This window comes from Hypanus sabinus, unplaced genomic scaffold, assembly GCF_030144855.1.
Source record: "Hypanus sabinus isolate sHypSab1 unplaced genomic scaffold, sHypSab1.hap1 scaffold_117, whole genome shotgun sequence".
In the NCBI taxonomy this organism is placed as follows: domain Eukaryota; kingdom Metazoa; phylum Chordata; class Chondrichthyes; order Myliobatiformes; family Dasyatidae; genus Hypanus; species Hypanus sabinus.
Window position 1 is genome coordinate 852,507 of NW_026779229.1, and position 22,463 is coordinate 874,969.

General features: G+C 46.4%; 1 protein-coding gene across 1 annotated transcript in view; it reads right to left on the reverse strand.

The window, feature by feature from the left end:
* Positions 1 to 3,302, reverse strand: part of LOC132386462 (NACHT, LRR and PYD domains-containing protein 12-like) — a 46,471-nt gene extending 43,169 nt beyond the window's left edge. Inside the window, exons 1-2 of the mRNA XM_059958755.1 lie at positions 2,924 to 3,302; positions 1,753 to 1,812 (exon numbers count right to left, since the gene is read on the reverse strand). The gene's annotated coding sequence lies outside the window, so the exon portion shown is untranslated. The remainder of the gene's footprint in view (positions 1 to 1,752; positions 1,813 to 2,923) is intronic.
* Between the last annotated feature and the right edge of the window lie 19,161 nt (positions 3,303 to 22,463).

Here is a 22,463-nt window from a genome sequence, read left to right on the forward strand (position 1 = left end):
TACTGAAGGGCCTTGGCCCGAAACATCATCTGTATCTTTTCTCTAGCTGCTGTTTGACCTACTGAGTTCCTTCAGCATTTTGTGTTTGTTGCTTGAATTTCCAGCGTCTGCAGATTTTCTCTCGGCATTAATTTATTGTAAATTAGAGGGATCAATTTATTTTCAGACTATAAACCACAGTGATAGGCGAGGACAAAGATCCCCGTGAGCTTATAGGAAAAGCTCAGCAGCAGGACGGGCGCTGTCAACTCTGAGGAAAAGTTATGATTTTGGAATAATATTTTCTTTTGAACAACAGACATTCCCTTTCACCAGATTTAACTGTGCCCCAAATGCTTGGAGCTCCACTGATCTCACAGTCAGTCCGTTGATAGGCCATTACAATAATGGGCAAGGCAGCAACAGTGTCGGGATTACCGAACCCTAACGAGAGATTACTGGAGATTGGTTACTGGAGATAACCACACCCTGACGAATACAGCAAGATAAGAATTTATTTCACATTGAAATTAGTGTTCACTTATTAGAAACAAGTAATCTGATCGATCAGATAAAATTATGAGTAATGGGTCTGTTTACTTTCCTCCCGTCAGTGTGTTTCCTCGCTATCACTCATACTTTACAAAGAGCTGAGCTGTTTCCCATTACTGAACGACTAAAATCCCTTAAACATTAAATTCACTGGATGTGTTTTGTCAGACAAATGATGCTGATGGGAGATTTAATAAAATTCACGTGCTGAATTTACTGTGACCGATCTAGGTCTGTCTGTGATCTCCGCGCATTACTCCTGCTTCTTACCTGTAACATCTCACTCATTTGTCCTTCAAAGACCACTACACTGCAGAGATTACAGAATTAATGGTAATAATCTGCTTCTCCTGAATATTGAGGAGGCCATTCTAATCAGATGAGAGAGAGAGAGAGAGAGAGACAGAGAGACAGAGAGACAGAGAGAGAGAGAGAGAGAGAGAGAGAGAGAGAGAGAGAGAACATCTCAATTGTCAACTGGTGGTGCCTGCTTTCAGTTCAATCTGATACATTTAGTTTTAATTTCTCTCTCTCTCTCTCTCTCTCTCTCTCTCTCTCTCTCTCTCTCTCTCTCTCTCTCTCTCTCTCTCTCTCTCTCTCTCCCCCCCCCCCCCACACACATCTGACATAAAGGAATCAACACTGCAGGCGGTGATCCACAACATGTCTCACCAACCGACTATATAATGGAACCATCCTTACACCCCTCCCAGCCCTCACCCCCCGCTATAAACTGCAGAGCGGGTAGTTCTCATAATTTCGCCCTCTCCCTGCAGCTACCTACTGAAATATCATAAAGGGTAGACATATATTGTCGATCCCGCCAGTGACGGAATAAGCAAAGCGAATCCTCAGTTCCCTCGGTCGGGGATCGGTAAAGCCCCGAGTGTGGACGGATCGGCTTCCTGCTGTTGCAAGCAGTAGCCCGGGGACAGTTCCGAGATGCGGGAAGCTCGCACCTCCTGAGCCTTTGCTGATGATTCGGAGCTCGGTTGAAAGTGCGGCGTTTCCGATAACACCTCCAACTACAGCGGTTTCCCGCGGGACATGTACAGGAAGTCGGTGCATTCAATTAGACGAAAGGAATTATTAATTCATTTAAAAGCAATTCGGTACAGTTCTAATATCGATCAACACAATACGTTATCAACCCCATTCGTGTTCATAAAAGTGGCTAACAGTCTTTGTGATGTTTATATTTCAATATATAGAGCTTCTTACCTTGTACAGGGGCTCCAGGTTCGGTTACCACCCTGTCCCAGTGAGGCGGTGTTACGGGTTCTGTAAGTAATGAACACACCCTGGTTAATGTTCAGTCAGCTCCTGGTGATAATCATTAACTAAACCCACAGCTTTACCAGTGGTTCTCTCCGTGTCCTGTTCCTTAGCACAGGGTACGTTCTGTCTCCAACAAACATCACCATGGAGATGAAATGTGATCTCCGTGATTTTGAGAGTGGAATGTCTGTCGGTGCCAGAGGGAGCAGTTTTATAGACAATGGACAATAGACAATAGGTGCAGGAGTAGGCCGTTCGGCCCTTCGAGCCAGCACCGCCATTCAATGTGATCGTCGCTGACCATCCGCAATCAGTAACCCGTTCCTGCCCTCTCCCCATATCCCTCGACTCCGCTATCTTTAAGAGCTCTATCTAACTCTTTCTTGAAAGCACCCAGACAATTGGCCTCCACTGCCTTCTGAGGCAGAGCATTCTGTAGATCCATAACTCTCTGGGTGAAAAAGTTTTTCCTCAACTCTGTTCTAAATGGCCTACCCCTTATTCTTAAACTGTGGCCTCTTGTGGCCTCGGGAACATGTTTCCTGCCTCTAGCGTGTCCAATCCCTTAATCACATATGTTTCAATCCGATCCCCTCTCATCCTCCTAAATTCCAGTGTTCCAGTGAAAACACTGTCATTCAAGCGTGAAGAAAGTTTAACTTTCTGTGGTACAGGGAAGAGTGATAGAACCAATGACGCGATGTAAAGTACATTACCTGGGGTCTCAAAGGTCGACTGTTCTTTTCTCCATAGACACTGCCCCGGCCTGTAGAGTTCCTCCAGCATTTTGTGTGTGTTGCTCGGATTTCCAGCATCTGCTGATTCCTCTTGTTTCAGAGAGATCGGTGACGGGTCACTGCCCCGTGGGATGTTTCACATGTCACTACCGGGGTGAAAGATGCTTTCTGCTCGCACTCAGTAGAATTCACACAGGAGAGTAATTCTGGTTGACTGCAAAGACGTCGTTTCTCTTAATCCACTTGGACGGTAGTTGACTCGTTAACATGAAGATGTCAGAACTCCCTACTCCCACTAAGTTCACTCCCGATCCCGACCAAATCCGAGCCTCACTCTAGATCCTGAATAGCTGTGCAGAATCATAGACAACACTTACCTCTGATGTTTAACCGGCCGGCGTTCAGTGTGGTCCCGGGAAATCACTGTCTGACATCCCGATAACCAACAATGGTCCTGCACCGATGTTCTGACTCTGTACGGAGAGTTGAGTCTGAGCTGATGCTCCCGAGGCCACTCGGCTGTGATGTGTCCGCCGCTCGTTACAGATGGACAGGGCCGGGTGAGCCGGGGTAGAGCGGGACTGCCGCAGTCCGGGTCACACTAACTCTCACCGGCTCAGGACGGGTCTGACAGCGGGAGGAAGTGGGAGTGGGGTCAATGTAGCAACCCTAAAGAGGAAAACAAACAGGCTGCGTTCACCTTTCTGTCCGGATTTCCGTGTGGATCTCTCCTTTTTCTTTCATCGCAAGCAATGGGGCGGAGTTTCTCTGTTTAACTCAGCGAGTCCCAGGCTGTGAATTTGATAAAGTCCGGGTTCTGGGAGGGTCTGAACTCCACCCTCTGTGTAAGAAAGACTGCCTGACATGGATAGAGTTTCAGCTCAAACCTCCCTCGCCTGTTCAGGTACAGGGGCTGCATTTCTGCTGAAGTTAAAGCAAACACGTTCGACTATATATTTCCACTAACTGGGAAAAAACTGGGAGAGATGTTTGCATTTCCATCCGGTCAACTATTGTCACAAGAACTCTCCCCGCCCACGGTTTCATTCCACACCCCGCCGGAAATACTTGTTGAATTTATTTCTCTTAAAAGTCGTTTATTCCAAATGGCCAGAGGTTTTACCGAGGGAGGGAGTGGCGCACTCACTGAAAATCCTCACATACGTTAAAATGGTCGACAGGGAGGGAAGGACGCACTGATTGAAATGAGCATGGGGGAGGGGGAAGTTGTTTGCCGATTAAAAATGGGATCCTCACTCCCTTCTATCCCCTGACCTAACCCTCACTATCCTCATCCCTCTACCCCATCTACCCTGTCTATACCCCTCATGATTTTGTTGACCTCATTCAAATCTCCCTCAAATCCTCTGCATTCCAAGGAACAAAGTCATAACCTATTCAATTTTCCCTGATAACTCAGGTCCACCAATCACGGCAACATCCTTGTAAATTTTCAACCTTATTTACATCTTTCCTGTGGGTAGGTGACATAAACTGCAAACATACTCCAAATTAGGCCTCATAACTGTCTTATATCATGCAATCTCCTGTACTGAATACTTTAATTTATGAAGGCCAATGTGCCAAAGATTTCTTCACTACCTTATCTAGGTGTGCTGCTACTTTCAATGAATTGTGGATTCGTATTCCCGGATGCCTTTGTCCTACCGCACCCCTCAGTGCCGAACCCTTCACTGTCTAAGACCCATCCTGGTTGATCCTACTGAAGTGTGACAGCTCACAAGCCTGCATGAAACTCCATCTGTCATTATCAGGCATTTTTACACCCGATGCAGATCCCGTTGCAAGCTCCAATAGTCTTCATCGCTGTCAAATACACCCCGAACCTTGGTGTCATCCGCAAATTTGCTGATCTGGATAATCTAATTGTCATCAAGATCATTGATATAGATTACAAACAACAACAGATATCAGCACAGATCCCTGTGGAAATCTACAGGTCACAGGTCTCCAGTCAGAGAGGCAACCATCTGCTACCACTATCTGCCTTCCTGCTCTATGCTAATGTCTTCTCCCATTTACTAACTCATCTTGAATGCCAAGGGAATGAAATTTATTGGTCAACACCCTATGCAGGACCTTGTCAAATGCCTCGCTAAAGTCCATGTAGAAAATATCTACAGCATTACCTTAATCAACTTTCCTGGTAACATTCCTTGTAACCTCTTCGAAAAACTCAATAGATTGTCTAAAACACACAAAGACATGTTGGATGTCCCTAATCAATCCTGATTATTTAAATACTCCAATATCCGATTCTTCTAATGTCTTCACATGACTGACGTCAACTGCACCAGCCTATAATTTCCTGGTTTAATTTTGGAGCCTTTTTTAAACAGTGGATCAAAATTAGCTATCCTCCAATCCTCTGGTAGCTCTCCTGTCTTTGAGCATAATTTAAACATATTAATTGCGTAATCCTTGCAATTTCTGCATCCGCCTACATCGGGGTCCAAGGACTGAACTTCTCAGTCACTGGGGATTTATACACTCGAAGTTGCCCAATTTGCCCAAAACACTTAATCATCCGTAATTTGTATAACATCCGTGGCCTCACTTCTCCTTTGCCTCACTTATATAGATTATTTTCACAAGTGAACACAGAAGCAAAAATCCACTGAAGAACTCTATCTGTTTTGGCTCGATGCATACATTGGCATTCTGATAATCCAGACAATGAATTTTGTCCCCTGAAATCCTTTTGCTTTTAAAACATCTGTATGATCCCTCTCCTTGTCTGTTAGGACAACCTTATGCCACCCTATAGCCTTCCTGGTTTCTTTCCTCAATCTTATCTTGCATTTTCTCAACTCCATAAGTACCTCAAATTTTTCCTACCTGCCTGCACCTTTTATGCATCTATTTTTTTTCTAAACACAAAGTCCACTGCAGATGCTGTGGTCAAATCAAAACATACAAAAATGCTGGATGAACTCAGCAGGTCAGGTGAAAGGAGCAGTCAACATTTTGGGCCGAGACGCTATGTCAGGACTAAAGAAGGAGGGGGCAGGGCCCCTATAATGAAGGTGGGGGGAGGGTGGCAAACCAATCAGAGGAAAGATCAAAGGGTGGGGGAGGGGAAGCAGGGAGGAGATAGGCAGGAGAGGTGAAGAAGGAATCTACAGGGAAAACACTATGGGTAGTAGAAGAAGGCAGAGTCCTGAGAGAGGCAGCTAGAAGAGGAGACAGAGTGAAGGTGGGATGGGGGAAGGGAGAGGGGGGGAATTACTGGAAGTTGATTTCGATGTTCAAGAATACGATTTTTCCTCTGATTGGTTTTCCACCCTCTCCCCCCACCTTCTTTATAGGGCCGCTGCCCCCTCCTTCTTTAGTCCTGATGAAGGGTCTCAACCCGAAACGTTGACTGCTCCTTTCAACGGATGTTGCCTAACCTGCTGAGTTCATTTATCTTTTTTGTACGTATTATTTTTCTATACTGGGGCCACAATACCATGGAGCAGAACTATCGTTCTCCATATTTCCTTTGAATCTGATGGCATTGTGATCACCAGATGCAAACAGTTTCCCCACACAGACTTCTGTTCTGTCTGTTCTGTCTCAGTACCTAATAGGAGATCAAGTATCGCACTTGAGTCTTTGGGACTTATATGCACTGATTAATGAAACTTTCCTGAAGACATTTGTCAACTACATGAGTACACCTACAGTATGAGAGTTCCAGTCCGTATGTGGAAGGTTAAAATCAAATTATAACAAATTATGTTCCTTGCAATATTCTCTGACATCTACTAATTTGTTCCACTAAATCTGGCAGACTCTTGTGTGGTGTATAAGACCGACCCATTAACATGTTCAAACAAATTTTATTTCTCCGATCTACACATAAAGCCTCACAGGATGAGTTCCCCATCTGCCCCTACTGCACACTGCCTTGACAGTTTCCCTGAGTGAAACCACCACTACTCCTTTAATCCCTCACGCTCTGTCCTGTCCAAAACAACAGATCCCCAGAATACTGAGCTGCCAGTTCTCTGCAAGCCCGTCTCAATAATGGTGACAATATCATAATGCCATGTGTTGATCCATGACCTAAGCTCATCTGCCTTTCCTTCAATACAATACATCGTGGGAAATTATTTTGTGTTTCAATCGATTTCAGGAGAGTGAGGAAATGGTGGGTGCTGTCGTCACACAGATTTACAAGGGATTTCAGCCACCCCAGAGAAACAGGAGTTGTATTCTGTGAATGCTTCAGAAATGGGGTCATTTTTGCTGCAGTTGGAAGTTTGAACATCCCTTAGAAGGCTAACAATTATACCAGTGCCCAGGAAGAGCAGTGTGAGTTGCATTAATGACTATCGTCCATAGCAATAACAGTTACTGTGATGAAATGATTGAGAGGTTTGCGATGGCTTGAATTAGCTCTTCTGGACCTGGGCCCACTGTAATTTACCTGTATCCACAATAGGTCACAATACAATCTCATCGGCTCCTCCCGCGGCTTTGGATTACCTTGACAATACGAATACTTACATCAGAATGCGGTTTCTTGATCAAAGCTCAGCGTGTAAAGCAATTATTCCTACAGTTCTGATCAAAAGTCTCTAACCGCTGGGCCTTTCTACCTCCCTCTGCAACCAGATCCTCAATTTCCTCAACAGAAAACCACAATCTGTGCGGTTTGGATATAACGCCTGCACATCACCATCGACACTGGTGCACCTCAAGGATATGTGCTTTGCCCGCTGCCCTACTCTCCCTGCACCCATGGCTGTGCAGCTTGGCACAGCTCAAATGCCAGTGACAAATTTGCTATTGTTGGCAGACTTTCAGATGGCGAGAATAAGGCAAAGAGGAGCGAGGTATATCACCTGGAGGAGTGGTGTATATCACCGGGATGAGTGGTGTATATCACCGGGATGAGTGGTGTATATCACCGGGATGAGTGGTGTATATCACCGGGATGAGTAGTGAATATCACCTGGAGGAGTGGTGTATATCACCTGGAGGAGTGGTGTATATCACCGGGATGAGAGGTGTATATCACCTGGAGGAGTGGTGTATATCACCTGGATGAGTGATGTTTATCACCTGGAGGAGTGGTGTATATCACCTGGATGAGTGGTGTATATCACCGGGATGAGTGGTGTATATCACCTGGAGGAGTGGTGTATATCACCTGGATGAGTGGTGTATATCACCTGGATGAGTGGTGTATATCAGCTGGAGGAGTGGTGTATATCACCGGGATGAGTGGTGTATATCACCTGGATGAGTGGTGTATATCACCTGGGGGAGTGGTGTATATCACCTGGTGGAGTGGTGTATATCACCTGGAGGAGTGGTGTATATCACCTGGAGGAGTGGTGTATATCACTTGGATGAGTGGTGTATATCACCTGGAGGAGTGGTGTATATCACCTGGAGGAGTGGTGTATATCACCGGAATGAGTGGTGTATATCACCAGGAGGAGTGGTGTATATCAGCTGGAGGAGTGGTGTATATCACCTGGAGGAGTGGTGTATATCACCGGGATGAGTGGTGTATATCACCTGGAGGAGTGGTGTATATCACCTGGATGAGTGGTGTATATCACCTGGAGGAGTGGTGTATATCACCGGGATGAGTGGTGTATATCACCGGGATGAGTGGTGTATATCACCTGGAGGAGTGGTGTATATCACCGGGATGAGTGGTGTATATCACCGGGATGAGTGGTGTATATCACCGGGATGAGTGGTGTATATCACCTGGAGGAGTGGGGTATATCACCTGGAGGAGTGGTGCATATCACCTGGAGGAGTGGTGTATATCACCGGGATGAGTGGTGTATATCACCTGGAGGAGTGGTGTATATCACCTGGATGTGTGGTGTATATCACCGGGATGAGTGGTGTATATCACCTGGATGAGTGGTGTATATCACCTGGAGGAGTGGTGTATATCACCTGGATGAGTGGTGTATATCACCTGGAGGAGTGGTGTATATCACCTGGATGAGTGGTGTATATCACCTGGAGGAGTGGTGTATATCACCTGGATGAGTGGTGTATATCACCTGGAGGACTGGAGTATATCACCTGGATGAGTGGTGTATATCACCTGGAGGAGTGGTGTATATCACCTGGAGGAGTGGTGTATATCACCGGGATGAGTGGTGTATATCACCTGGAGGAGTGGTGTATATCACCGGGATGAGTGGTGTATATCACCTGGAGGAGTGGTGTCTATCACCTGGAGGAGTGGTGTATATCACCGGGATGAGTGGTGTATATCACCTGGAGGAGTGTTGTATATCACCTGGATGAGTGTTGTATATCACCTGGAGGAGTGGTGTATATCACCTGGAGGAGTGGTGTATATCACCTGGAGGAGTGGTGTATATCACCGGGATGAGTGGTGTATATCACCTGGAGGAGTGGTGTATATCACCGGGATGAGTGGTGTATATCACTTGGAGGAGTGGTGTATATCACCGGGATGAGTGGTGTATATCACCTGGAGGAGTGGTGTATATCACCGGGATGAGTGGTGTATATCACCGGGATGAGTGGTGTATATCACCGGGATGAGTGGTGTATATCACCTGGAGGAGTGGTGTATATCACCGGGATGAGTGGTGTATATCACCGGGATGAGTGGTGTATATCACCGGGATGAGTGGTGTATATCACCTGGAGGAGTGGTGTATATCACCTGGAGGAGTGGTGCATATCACCTGGAGGAGTGGTGTATATCACCGGGATGAGTGGTGTATATCACCTGGAGGAGTGGTGTATATCACCTGGATGAGTGGTGTATATCACCTGGAGGAGTGGTGTATATCACCTGGATGAGTGGTGTATATCACCGGGATGAGTGGTGTATATCACCTGGAGGAGTGGTGTATATCACCTGGAGGAGTGGTGTATATCACCTGGATGAGTGGTGTATATCACCTGGAGGAGTGGTGTATATCACCGGGATGAGTGGTGTATATCACCTGGATGAGTGGTGTATATCACCTGGAGGAGTGGTGTATATCACCGGGATGAGTGGTGTATATCACCTGGAGGAGTGTTGTATATCACCTGGAGGAGTGGTGTATATCACCTGGAGGAGTGGTGTATATCACCTGGAGGAGTGGTGTATATCTCCGGGATGAGTGGTGTATATCACCTGGAGGAGTGGTGTATATCACCTGGATGAGTGGTGTATATCACCTGGAGGAGTGGTGTATATCACCTGGAGGAGTGGTGTATATCACCGGGATGAGAGGTGTATATCACCTGGATGAGTGGTGTATATCACCTGGAGGAGTGGTGTATATCACCTGGATGAGTGGTGTATATCACCTGGAGGAGTGTTGTATATCACCTGGAGGAGTGGTGTATATCAGCTGGCTGAGTGGTGTATATCACCTAGATGAGTGGTGTATATCACCTGGAGGAGTGGTGTATATCACCTGGAGGAGTGGTGTATATCACCTGGAGGAGTGGTGTATATCACCGGGATGAGTGGTGTATATCACCTGGAGGAGTGGTGTATATCACCTGGAGGAGTGGTGTATATCACCTGGTGGAGTGGTGTTGCAGCAACAAACATGCACTCAACATCGGTCAGATCAACGTTCTAATTGTGGACTCCTGAGTGGGTAAGACAAGTGCACAGACACACACCAATCGTCATTGATCGGTCAGCAGTAGAAAGAGTGAGCAACTTCATGTCCCTCTGTGTCAGCATCTCTGAGGATCTCCAGGGCCCAGCATAACGATGCAGTTACAAAGAATGCATGGCAACCATTATATTTCATTCGGAGTTTGATGAGATCATGGATATGACCAAAGACTCACAGATTTCTACATTTGTACCGTAAAAACTGTTCTAACTGGCTGCATATCGCTTGTTATGGTTGGTGGGGGAAGTGGTGAAGCTACTGCACAGGATCGAAATACTCTCAGCAATGCTGACAGTTCAGTCAGCTCCATCATGGGCAGTAGCCTCTGTAGCATCCAGGACATCGTCTTGGGGCGATGCTTCAAAACGGTGGCATCAATCATTAGGGATCTGCTTCACCAAGGTCTTCTTCTCTTCACCATCTCTTCTCGTTGGTATCACCAGGAAGATGGTACAGGAGATTGAGGGCACACACTCAACTAGTCAGGAACCGTTTCCTTCCCTCTGCCATCCCATTTCGGAATTCACATGGAACACACGAACCTACTTCACTGAATTCATTTTTGAAATACTTATTTAATTTAACTTTTAGTAACAGATACTTATTGTAACACGGTTCTGTTTTCTATTATTAGAAGCTGTGTTGGCGAAACAACTTTTCTCACGCTTGCTTTCGAATCGTAACCCCTGATTCGGGAACTGTTTTTAACCTTGACATAAACAGTAGAGAATCTCAACCGTGCAGACAGGATAATGCAAGAACACAAATACCACGACCAACAGAAGTGTCTTGAAATAGAGTCCTATCGAAGGATTTCGGGCCAAAACGTCGTATGTTCACTCTTTTCCTAGATGCTGTCTGACCTGCTGAGTTTCTCCAACATTTTGTGTGTGATGCTCCGGAATCTGCAAATTTTCTCTTGTTTGCAAGTAACTTCTTCATCACTGATCCAAAACACGGGTAACGTGTCGGATGGAAATAAAGATCGGAAATAAATATCAGATGCTGAATTATTCTCACCTTAAGAATGTTCAGTTTCCGTGTGGGTAGATTCTAACTTTACAGCAGACAGTCAGGCGAGGGTCATTCAGTAGCTTCGGGGGAGGAGGGGAAGGGGGGTGGGGTGTTGCTAATCTGTGAAAACTCACAGCACGATTCTCTGTGTCCACAGGGCGAATTCCAACACACAGACATCCCTCAGAGCGGGGAGCGGCTTCTCTACTGAAACCAAACAAACCAGTTCGACTTTCCACACTCACCTTCAACTGTGAACAAAGCTAATTTAACACTGCATTTAAATATTTCTTGGGAAAAACAAAAAAACACCGATGATAGTTCACCAGTGTCTGCAATCTGAATGTCGACTTGTTAGAATTGCGATCAGACTTTAAGAGTTTTTACATATCTATTATAAATACACAATTTAATTAAATAAATATATCTGCGGCATTGTCCACTGCGACGATCCGAACGGCAACATCTTACAGTAGCTCTGTATTCCGGAAAGTTTTTCGTGTGTATGTGAGTGAGTGAGTGACAGGGAGTGAGAGGGGTGAGAGGGAGAAGAGGGACAGAGACTATTTCCCTGCCCCGTGGAGACATTTCGCATATCATTGTCGGTGCGAAAGGCTTTTCTGCAGCGACGAAAACAACTGGAGAAGGTTTGCAATTGAAGGTAATCGTTTCTTTTAATCCATTTGGTCAATAATTAATTCGTTAATTTGAAGATTTCAGATTCCCCTTCTCCCACTGAATTCCCTCCCGGTCCCGACAGAAGCCGAATCCCGTTGAAAACGTTCCCTGATTCTGGAGAATCGGAGATAACTTACTGTGATGTTGAAACCGGACCGAGTTCAGTGCGGTCCCAGGTGAACGGTGCTCACCGTGCACGCAGATTTCAGTCTGAGCCGCTGCACCCGAGATCATTTGGTTATACGAGTCAGTCGCTCATTACAAAAACACTTGCTCTCCTCCCACCCGCCCCTCCCCGTTGTGCTCTCCTCCCAATCCCACCGCCCGACTTCTTTTCCTCCCGCTCTCTCTTCCCCACCTACCCCTCGTTCTCTCCTCCCCCTCCCGCTCTCTCCTCATCCCATGCTCTCTCCTCCCCGCTAGACGCTCCTTCCTTCTTTCCCTACTCTCCCCTTCCTTCTTTCCCTACACCCTATCCCGCTCTCTCGCGCCTTCACCCCTCGTCTTCTCTTTCCTCTCCAGGTACGGCCTGTATCCCCTTCGCACCCCTTTTCTCTTTCCCCACTTTATATCCGCCCCTCCGGGTGGGGGGGGGGGGGTGAGAGGGAGGGGAAGAGTAGGGAGTGGGACGGCAGGGGTAAATAGTAGAGCAACTTTTGCAGGGCGATGCTGTGTAGCAGACGGATATGGAGGTACGGAGAGTGGTGTTGAGGGAAAGGAAGTGTTGAGAGAGGGGGATGTGTTGAGAGAGGGGGTGTGTGCTGAGACAGGGGAGTGCGGAGAGAGGGGATGCGCAGGGAAGGGGGTGTGCGCGGGTAGAGAGGGTGGAGGGAGGGGGTGGGGTGTTGAGGGAGGGGGTGTGTGCTGAGAGGAGTTGTGCATGGGGAGGGAGGTGCTGAGAGGGGTGTGTAGAGAAAGGGTGGAGGGAGGGGGTGTGTTGAGAGAGGGGGTGTGCTTGGGGAGGGAGGTGCTGAGAGGAAGATGTTGAGATTTATTCCCAGGGTGAGGATTTTCACTTCAGGACATCACAGATGTTCTTCTTCAAAGAATGTCGTTTTCCGTCCTCTACCACTGATGCTGCTCTCACCCGAATCTCCTCCATTTCCTTCTGCCTTAACAGTGATGGTCTTCCTCTTGTCATAAACTACCACCCAGTCAGGTTCTGCATCAACACAACATTCTCCACAACTTCAGTCATCTCAAAAAAGGATCCTAACACTAACGCTAACTCACCTACACTTCCGCAGTGATCCGTCCCCACTAATCTGCCTCCTGGCACTTATCTCTGTAGGTGGCCAGAATGCTACACCTGCCAGACTTTCCAAGAGAGGCAACACTTCACCTGCAGATCTGTTGGACTGAAAGATTGTAAATGTCACTCCGCTCTTTAAGATGCGATGACCGTAAAAAAAAGGAAATTATAGGCCAGTTATCCTTATGTTAGTGGTTGGGAGCAGTTGGAGTCTATTATTAAGAATGAGGTTTCGGGGTACTTGGAGACAAATGATAAAATAAGTCAAAGTCATCATGGTTTTTGTGGAGAGAAATCTTGCCCGATAAACCTACTAGAGTTCTTTGAGGAAGTAACCAGCAGGGTGGACAAAGGGAAGAAGTGGATATACTTTGCTTACATTTTCAGAAGACATTTGGTAAGTTGCCACACATGAGGCTGCTTAAAAAGCTAAAATCCTGTGGCATTACTGGAATAGGGGAATGGTTGACAGGCAGAAGGCTGTCAGTGGGAATAAAAGGAGCCTTTTCTCATTGGCTGCCGGTGACTAGTGGTGATCCTCAGGGGTCAGTATTGGGACCACAGTTCTTCACATTATTTATCAGTGATTTAGATAATGGAATGTGGATGGCTTTGTGGCAAAGTTTGTGGATCATACGAAGATAGGTGGAGCAATAGGTAGTGCGGATGAAGCAATGACTCAGACAAATCGGAAGAATGGACAAAAAGTGTCAAAGGGAATACAGTGTTGGGAAATGTATGATAACACGTTCTGGGAGAAGGAACAATAGTGCAGACTATCATCTAGATGGGGAGAAGGCTCAAACATCACAAGTGCAGAAAAGATCATGAGTACGCGTGCAAGGTTAATTTCCTTGAAGGTTAATTTAAAGGTTGAGTCTGTAGTGAAGAAGGCAAATGCAATGCTGTTCTTTATTTCAAAGGGAATAGAATATAAAAGCAAGGAGAAAATTCAGTACACCAATCTGAGTACAAAATTCTGAGACACTAATCGGGCCATACTTTCAGTATTGTCAACAGATTTGTGTCCAATATCTCAGAAACCATGTATTGTCCCATCATTGAGTGACCGCAGGAGGTTCATGAGGATGATTCCAGCAATGAAGAGGTTCACATATGAGGAGCATGTGGCAGCTTTGGGCCTGAACTGACTGGAATTACAGGAATGCTGGGGGATCTCATTGAAACCTACCGAATGTTGAAAGGACCGGCGAGTTTAGATGTGGAGAGGATGGTGGGCGTATCCAAACCTAGAGGTCACAGCCTCAAAATTGAGGGGTAACTGTTTAGAAAAGATGAAAAATGATTTTTTTCTTTAGACAGAGAGTAGTGAATCTGTGGAATGCTCTGCCACAGACTGTAGAGGAGGCCAAGTTTGTGGGAATATTTAAGACAGAGGTTGATAGTCTCCTGATCGGTCAGGGCATCAAAGGATATGGTGAGAAGGCAGATGTATGGGGTTGAGTGGGATCAGGGGTCAGCCATGATGGAGTGGCGGAGCTGAATCGATAGGCTAAATTCTGCTCCAAGTCATATGGTCTGGTGAATGTCACAACCTGATTTTTTTATAAGAATCATGAAATAATTTTTTTAGAGACAACTGTAGATAATGTGAGTCTGAAAGAAAATGTTGTACAATTCTGGAAACTCACAGCAAGCAGGTAATTGATAACGTTGCAGTTTCGAGACCATTAGTACTGTTCTTTATATCAGTTTTCAGATTCACTGACCTTCCCTGCAGCAGAAATAGTTTAGCAGAGTACTAATGTGAATGCTTTCACATCGGAATGAGATTGAAATGTTGAACCGGTTGGGTTTCAATTTCGCAGAGTGACCATTCACTGGAATGTGGAATGCGCAAGGCCAGACAGCCGCTTACACCAGACCCTGGTGAAACTCCTGGTGTGGAATACAGAGACCAAAAACTGGAATCTCACCCTGGATTTGCTCAGTGATTTGTGATTAGCCACGTCTAACAACCTTTGGACTGTGGATGAATAAACAGTTAGTCTAAATATTCCGTCCAGTCACAGCAGCTCTCTCACTCATCCATACCTCCCCACTGTCGTTCTCTTTCATTGAAACAAAGAAAGTCAACAGAACAATGCAGGCCCTTCGGCCCACAAAGCTGAGTCGAACATGTCCTTACTTTGGAAATCACCTAGGTTTACACATAACCCCCTATTTTACTCAGCTCCATGTACCTATCTAGGAGCCTCTTAAAGGAATCTGTCATATCCACCTCCACCACCGTCACCAACAGCCCATTCCACGCACTCGCCACTCTCTGTACCTACTCCTGTCATCTCCTCTGCAGCTACTTCCAAGCACTAAAACTGTGCCCTCTCGTGTTAGCCATTTCTGCCCTGGGGAAAAAGCCTCTGACAATCCGCAGGATCAATGCCTCTCATCAGCTTGTACACCTCTATCAGACCACCTCTCATCCTCCGACGCTCCAAGGAGAAAAGGCAGAGTACACTCAAACTGTTTTCAAAACGCATGCTCCCCAGTCCAGGCAAAATCCTTGTAAATCTCCTCTCACCCTTTCTATGGTTTCCAGACCCTTCCTGTAGTGAGCCGATGCTTTCTTCTACATCTCTTTCCTCCAATCCCTGCACTTACCTCATTCTGTTCCCCACACATCACCCTCACTCATCCTTTCCCAACAACCCTCGTGCTCACTCCACACTCGAAACCACTTCTCCTGAAACCCGTTTCCCTCACCCCTCCCTCATTGATTACATTCTCACTCTCCATTTTGCCCCTCACTTTTAACCTTGCATCAACAAAATTAAAGGGGTATTTAGCATGCTTCCCTTAACATGGAATCATACACGTTTCATACACTGTGTAATGTCTTTGTATTAAAGAATTTCACATTTGTGAATGTCATGGAGTGATTTTTCTTGAAAGCATCGTGGAAAAAAATACTTTTAAAACAACTGCAGATATGTGAGTTTGAAGTAAAAAATAGTCAAATTCTGCAATCTCACAGCAACTAGGGCAGCAACTGTCATTGGTTATGTAGCTGGTTCAAGCCCATCCTTTAAGATAAATTACATATTCATTGGTTTATTGCTCTTCCCTGCAGAAGAAATAGTTAATAGTTAAACTATTAACTATTAACAGATTAGCATCTTTGCATGTGCAGAAATAGACAATAGGTGCAGAAGTAGACCATTCGGCCCTTTGAGCTTGCACCCCCATTCTGAGATCATGGCCGATCATCTACTATCAATACCCGGTTCCTGCCTTGTCTCCATATCTCTTGTTTCCCCTGTCCATAAGATACCTATCTAGCTCCTTCTTGAAAGCATCCAGAGAATTGGCCTCCACTACCTTCCGAGGCAGTGCATTCCAGACCCCCACAACTCTCTGGGAGAAGAAGTTTTTCCTCTCAATCTCCTTAATTCCAGCATATACAAACCCAGTCTCTCGAACCGCTCTGCGTAAGACAGTCCGGACATCCCAGGAATTAACCTTGTGAGTATACGCTGCACTTCCTCGACAGCCAGGAAGATGTTCTTCCTTAACCCTGGAGACCAAAACTCTGCTCAATACTCCAAGTGTGGTCTCACCAGGGCCCTGTACAAATGCAAAAGGATTTCCTTGCTCTTGTACTCAATTCCCTTTGTAATAAAGGTCAACATTCCATTAGCCTTCTTCACTGCCTGCTGCACTTGCTCATTTACCTTCAGTGACTGATGAACAAGGACTCCTAGATTTCTTTGTATTTCTCCCTTACCTAACTCTACACCGTTCAGATAATAATCTGCCTGCCTGTTCTTACTCCCAAAGTGGATAACCTCACACTTATTCACATTAAACGTCATCTGCCAAGTATCTGCCCACTCACCCAGCCTATCCAAGTCACCCTGAATTCTCCTAACATCCTCATCACATGTCACACTGCCACCCAGCTTAGTATCATCAGCAAACTTGCTGATGTTATTCTCATTGCATTTATCTAAATCGTTGATGTAATTCGTAAACAGCTGTGGTCCCAATACCGAGCCCTGTGGCACCCCACTAGCCATTCCGAGAAACACCCATTCACCACTACCTTTTGCTTTCTATCTGCCAACCAGTTTTCTATTCATGTCAATATCTTATCCCCAATGCCATGAGCTCTGATTTTACCCACCAATCTCCTATGTGGGACCTTATCAAATGCCTTCTGAAAATCGAGGTACACTACATCTTCTGGATCTCCCTTGTCCAACATCCTGGTTACATCCTCGAAAAACTCCAACAGATTAGTCAAGCATGATTTGCCCTTGGTAAATCCATGCTGGCTCGGCCCAATCCTATCACTGCTATCTAGATATGCCACTATTTCAACTTTAATAATGGACCCTAGCATCTTCCCCACTACTGATGGTAGGCTGACAGGACGATAGCTCTCTGTTTTCTCCCTCCTTCCTTTCTTAAAAAGTGGGATAACATTAGCCATTCTCCAATCCTCAGGAACTGATCCTGAATCTAAGGAATATTTTAAAATGATTACCAATGCATCTGCAATTTCCAGAGCAACCTCCTTTAGTTCCCTAGGATGCAGACCATCTGGACCTGGGGATTTGTCAGCCTTCAGTCCCATCAGTCTACTCATCACCGTTTCCTTCCTAATGTCAATCTGTTTAATTTCCTCTGTTACCCTATGTCCTTGGCCCATCCAAACATCTGGGAGATTGCTTGTGTCTTTCCTAGTGAAGACAGATCTAAAGTACTTATTAAATTCTTCTGCCATTTCTCGGTTTCCCATAGCAATTTCACCCAATTCATTCTTCAAGGGCCCAACATTGTTCTTAACTATCTTCTTTCTCTTCACGTACCTAAAAACGCTTTTGCAAATTATTTTATATTCCTGTCTAGCTTGCGTTTGTACCTCATTTTTTCTCCCCGTATTGCCTTTTTCGTTAAGTTCTGTTGTTCCTTAAAAATTTCCCAATCATCTGTCTTCCCACTCATCTTAGCTCTGTCATACTTCTCTTTTTTTAATGCTATGCAATCTCTGACTTCCTTTGTCAACCACTGTGGCCCCTTTCCCCCCTTTGAATCCTTCCTTCTCCGGGGGATGAACTGATTTTGCACCTTGTGCATTATTCCCAAGAATACCTGCCATTGCTCTTCCACTGTCTTTTCTGCTAGGATATCTGTCCATTTAACTTTGGCCAGCTCCTCCCTCATGGCTCCATAGTCTCCTTTGTTCATCTGCAACACTGACACCTCCGATCTGCCCTTAACCTTCTCAAATTGCAGATAAAAATTTATCATATTATGGTCACTACCTCCTAATGGCTCCTTTACTTCAAGATCGCTTATCAAACCCTGTTCATTACATAACACTAAATCCAGAACAGCCTTGTCCTTGGTCGGCTCTCATACAAGCTGTTCCAAGAATGCATCCCGTAGGCACTCTACAAACTCCCTATGCTGGGGTCCAGCACCAACCTGATTCTCCCAGTTCACCTGCATGTTGAAATCCCCCATAACTACTGCGACATTACCTTTGCCAGATGTCAATGTTAACTCCCTATTCAACTTGCACCCAATATCCATGCTTCTGTTTGGGGGCCTGTAAACACCACCCATTAGTGTCTTTTTGCCCTTACTGTTCCTCAGTTCTATGTACACATACTCTACTTCTCCTAATCCTATGTCCCCCCTTGCAAAGGACTGAATCTCTTTCCTCACCAACAGGGCCACCCCACCCCCTCCACCCACATTTCTGTCCCTACGATAGCACGTATACCCTTGTACATTCATTTCATTGTACATTATACCCTTGTACATTAAATAGTTAAATAGAATTCTAAAGTGACTTTGTTTGCGTGACTGAGAGTGAAACTTCAAACCAGTTGGATTTGGTTTCAGCAGAAAGTCCGCTCCCTGTTCTGAGGAATGTGCTGTTTAAGCACAGACCCTGAGCTCCGAGTCTCACAGAAAAGCAACCCATACATTCCAACTCAATCAATGATATTGTCTCTCGTCTCTCCCCTCTCCTCTCCTCCTCTCCCCTCTCCCCTCATTTCCAGTTCCAATAAAACCCAAAACGTTCCCTTTGTATTCAGTTCCATACATACTGCCCGGACCTGCTGAGTTACTCCGGTTAGTAGCAGAGTGGCGCAGCCGAAGCATGGTGGGCCCATAATCCAGGGGTCGATGGATCGAAACCATCCTCTGCCATATTCTCTGCTGGCGCATCCTTTCGTTTCCGAACACCCACACTCTGTCCGTCAGTGAAAGCAGGACCTCCCAGTGGCCACACATTTTAATTCCACGTCCCATTCCCATTCTGATATGTCTGTCCGTGGCCTCCTCTATTTCAAGATGAAGCCACACTCAGGTTGGAGGAACAACATCTGATATTACAACCTGATGGTATGAATATTGATTACTCTTTTTTATTGAATCTGAATATTGATTACTATTGATTAACTTCTGTTAATGCCCCTCCTCTCCGTCTTTCCCCATACCTTATCTATCTATCATTTATTTATTTAAGATACCGCGCACGTGAGGGCAGATCCCGCTGTGGGGAGCACGTCAGGCGGGAGGGGGAGTCTGTGTGAGGTCACCTGTAGGGGTGTAGCCTTAATGGGCGTTCCTTATGATTTCAGAGGGACAACAACATTAATCACGGGTTTCATCACTGAATCCAGCATTCTGGGATGTAAAGTCCCTTGTTATGTGTCCGGCTGTGCCGTGTTGTTGGTGGAGTGGGCAGCGTGGTGTTTGTCTCGATTCGGGTCACAACACCAGAATTGCCAGCGGGGTCCACACACAGTGTATTGGTCAACAGAAAACCTCTCGTCCCTGCAGTCTTTGTCTCCTGGTAAACTCAACACCCTGACAGTGTGGACCATAGATACCCCTTCCTCTCAGAGTCAGGGGATCACTCAGACAGCTGATCGCTGAGAGGAATTATATTTATTGGTCATTAAAGTTCACCCAGATTCGTTTTGACGGATTTGATGTGGAGTTCGGGGTGTCACAGTGAAAGGGCCGGACGGCCGAACTCTCTCCGTTGTCCAAACATCCTTCCAGGTGAGGCGACACTTCACCTGTGAATCTTCCGGGGTCGCCCGTTGTGTCCGCTGCTCCCGATGCGGCCGCCTCCACACTGGTGACACCGCATCCTCCGCAGTTGTGCGGGGCAGAGTTGTTTTTTTTATCGGGGTGGGGGGGGGGGGAGTCGATGTTATTATTCCATTTTCTCCGGAGGGGTGTGTTTGGGGGTTGATGATCAGGATGAAGATCTTTTTTATGCGTGGGGGGGGGGGGTAGTTTGATTTTTCTCCCTGAGCGACTTTCATGCTATTTTTTTGTTTCGTGGTTCTCTGGAGAAGAAAAAAAACTCGGATCAGGTTTGAACAATTATTTGTCCTAATTCGTACTTTCTACAATGTTTCTGCAGCGCAGATGGGTAGACTTATTGTGCGTGGGTTATGCCATAAACAACTTGAGTGATCAGCACATTAAGAGAAATGCATCATGGCTTGAGCTTGTTTATGGATACCTGCTTTATAACAAATTAAACTTTGAACTATCTGCTCAGAGCGGAACTTCTCGGTGTCCAAACATTTTTATTCCGATTCCCTTTCTCGTTCCGACTTGTCAGCCCATCTTGTGTCAAGATGAGGCCACCCCCAGGGTCCAGGATCAGCAACTTATACTCCGTCTGGGCACCCCCCCCCCCCCCCCCCCACAACCTGATAGCATAAATATAGATTTCTCCTTCCGGTGAACAAATTTCCCTCACACCCCTCCCTCCCACTCCCTCTCTGACTTCTCACGTCCTCTCTCCTGCTTACCACTTCTCTCTGGGTCCACTGCTCCATCCCTTTCTCCTATTCTCCACTCTCCTCTCCTATTAGACTCTATTGTCTTCTGCTCTTGAGCTTTCCCACCTATCTGGCTTCACCTGTCATCTTCCAGCGGGACATTTCCTCGCCCGCCCCGATTTTATTCAGATATTTCCCTCATTCCATCTCAATCCTGAAGGAGAACTCTTTTCGGTAGATGCTGCCCGGCCAGCTGAGTTCCGCCAGCATTTTGTTTGTGTTGCTCTGAATTTCCAGCATCTGCAGACTTTGTCGTGTTTGTGATTTACCTCTCCGTTGTCCCTCCCGCCTCCGTCCACTGGTCCCTCTGTAGGGACCTCCGGCCACGACTGGTGCAGCACAGAACCTCCTGCTAAACGCAGGCGCAGTGCCGACTGGAGCTGTCGCCGGCCGTTATTCAGTTCAGGAGTCCGTGAAGAAGGGTCTGATCTCGGGTTTGTGGAAACCAGGGGCCGGCTGCCGTGGAAGCACAACTTTTTGGGCCGAAGGGCCTGTATTGTGCTGTAGGTTTTCTATGTTTCAATGAAAAGTACCGGGAACGAGCTCTGCCGGACGGCTGGAGGCTCCGGGCTCTCCGGTCCCGCAGCCCCGGTTTTAGCTTTGCGTCCGAGGCCAGGCTGTGGGATCAGTTAGTTGTGGTTCCCAGGCTGGGAGGGATTTGGGGTGAAGGGGATCTGTTTGTGTGTGTGTTGGTAGAGGTTATGGGTGGACTGTGGGTGTGTGGTGAGAGGAGTGACGTTTTCGGGGGGTGGGGGGATGGGGTTGCTGTTGTGAGAAAGTGGGATGATCGGACGTTCCGTGACCCGGGTCAAATAAAGTTGAAAACAGGGGAGGATCTGCTCCTTTGTGTCGGACGCTCGCGTGTCCTTTCAGGAAGCAGCAATTCTCTCTTCAAATTAATCGCTGTCTAATCTTGCTGCTAATATTGTGTTTGTTACAAAGCCCCAGTGTCTGGCAGAGCTGTCACCGTCATGGGCTTTTGATGCAGATTGGGATGGCGGTGGGGTGTCAGTGACCTCTGTATCAGAGAACAACACGGGTTTCTACATCCTCCTGTGAGATATAAATGTCCTCACAGTGGATTCGGATCAGCTGGCATAGCTGGAGCTTGCAAGGGGAAAAGGAATAGGGAAGAAGCTGAGGAGAGAGAGTTTTAATCAGCAAACCATCGTCCGGGGTAATGGAGTGCAAGAGCTGTCTGATAGATCGTTTTACAGTAATTGTGTTTTTATATAATCTCACAGACGGTGACTGAGGAAGAAGCTTGTTGAGGGAGGAGACCCGGAGGTGAGCAGGTCAGACACGGTATCAGGAGAGTGACAGAGATGTGATTTCCTGTGTCACGGGTATAGACAGTCGTCTCAAGTGAGGAGTTTGTGTGGAGATGCAGCTTCCCTGGAGGTGGAGGAAAGAGGACACACCAACAGGTGGAACCAGCTGTGGGAAGACATGGTTTGTCAGGTCTGACGATGAGCTGAATGTACCATAA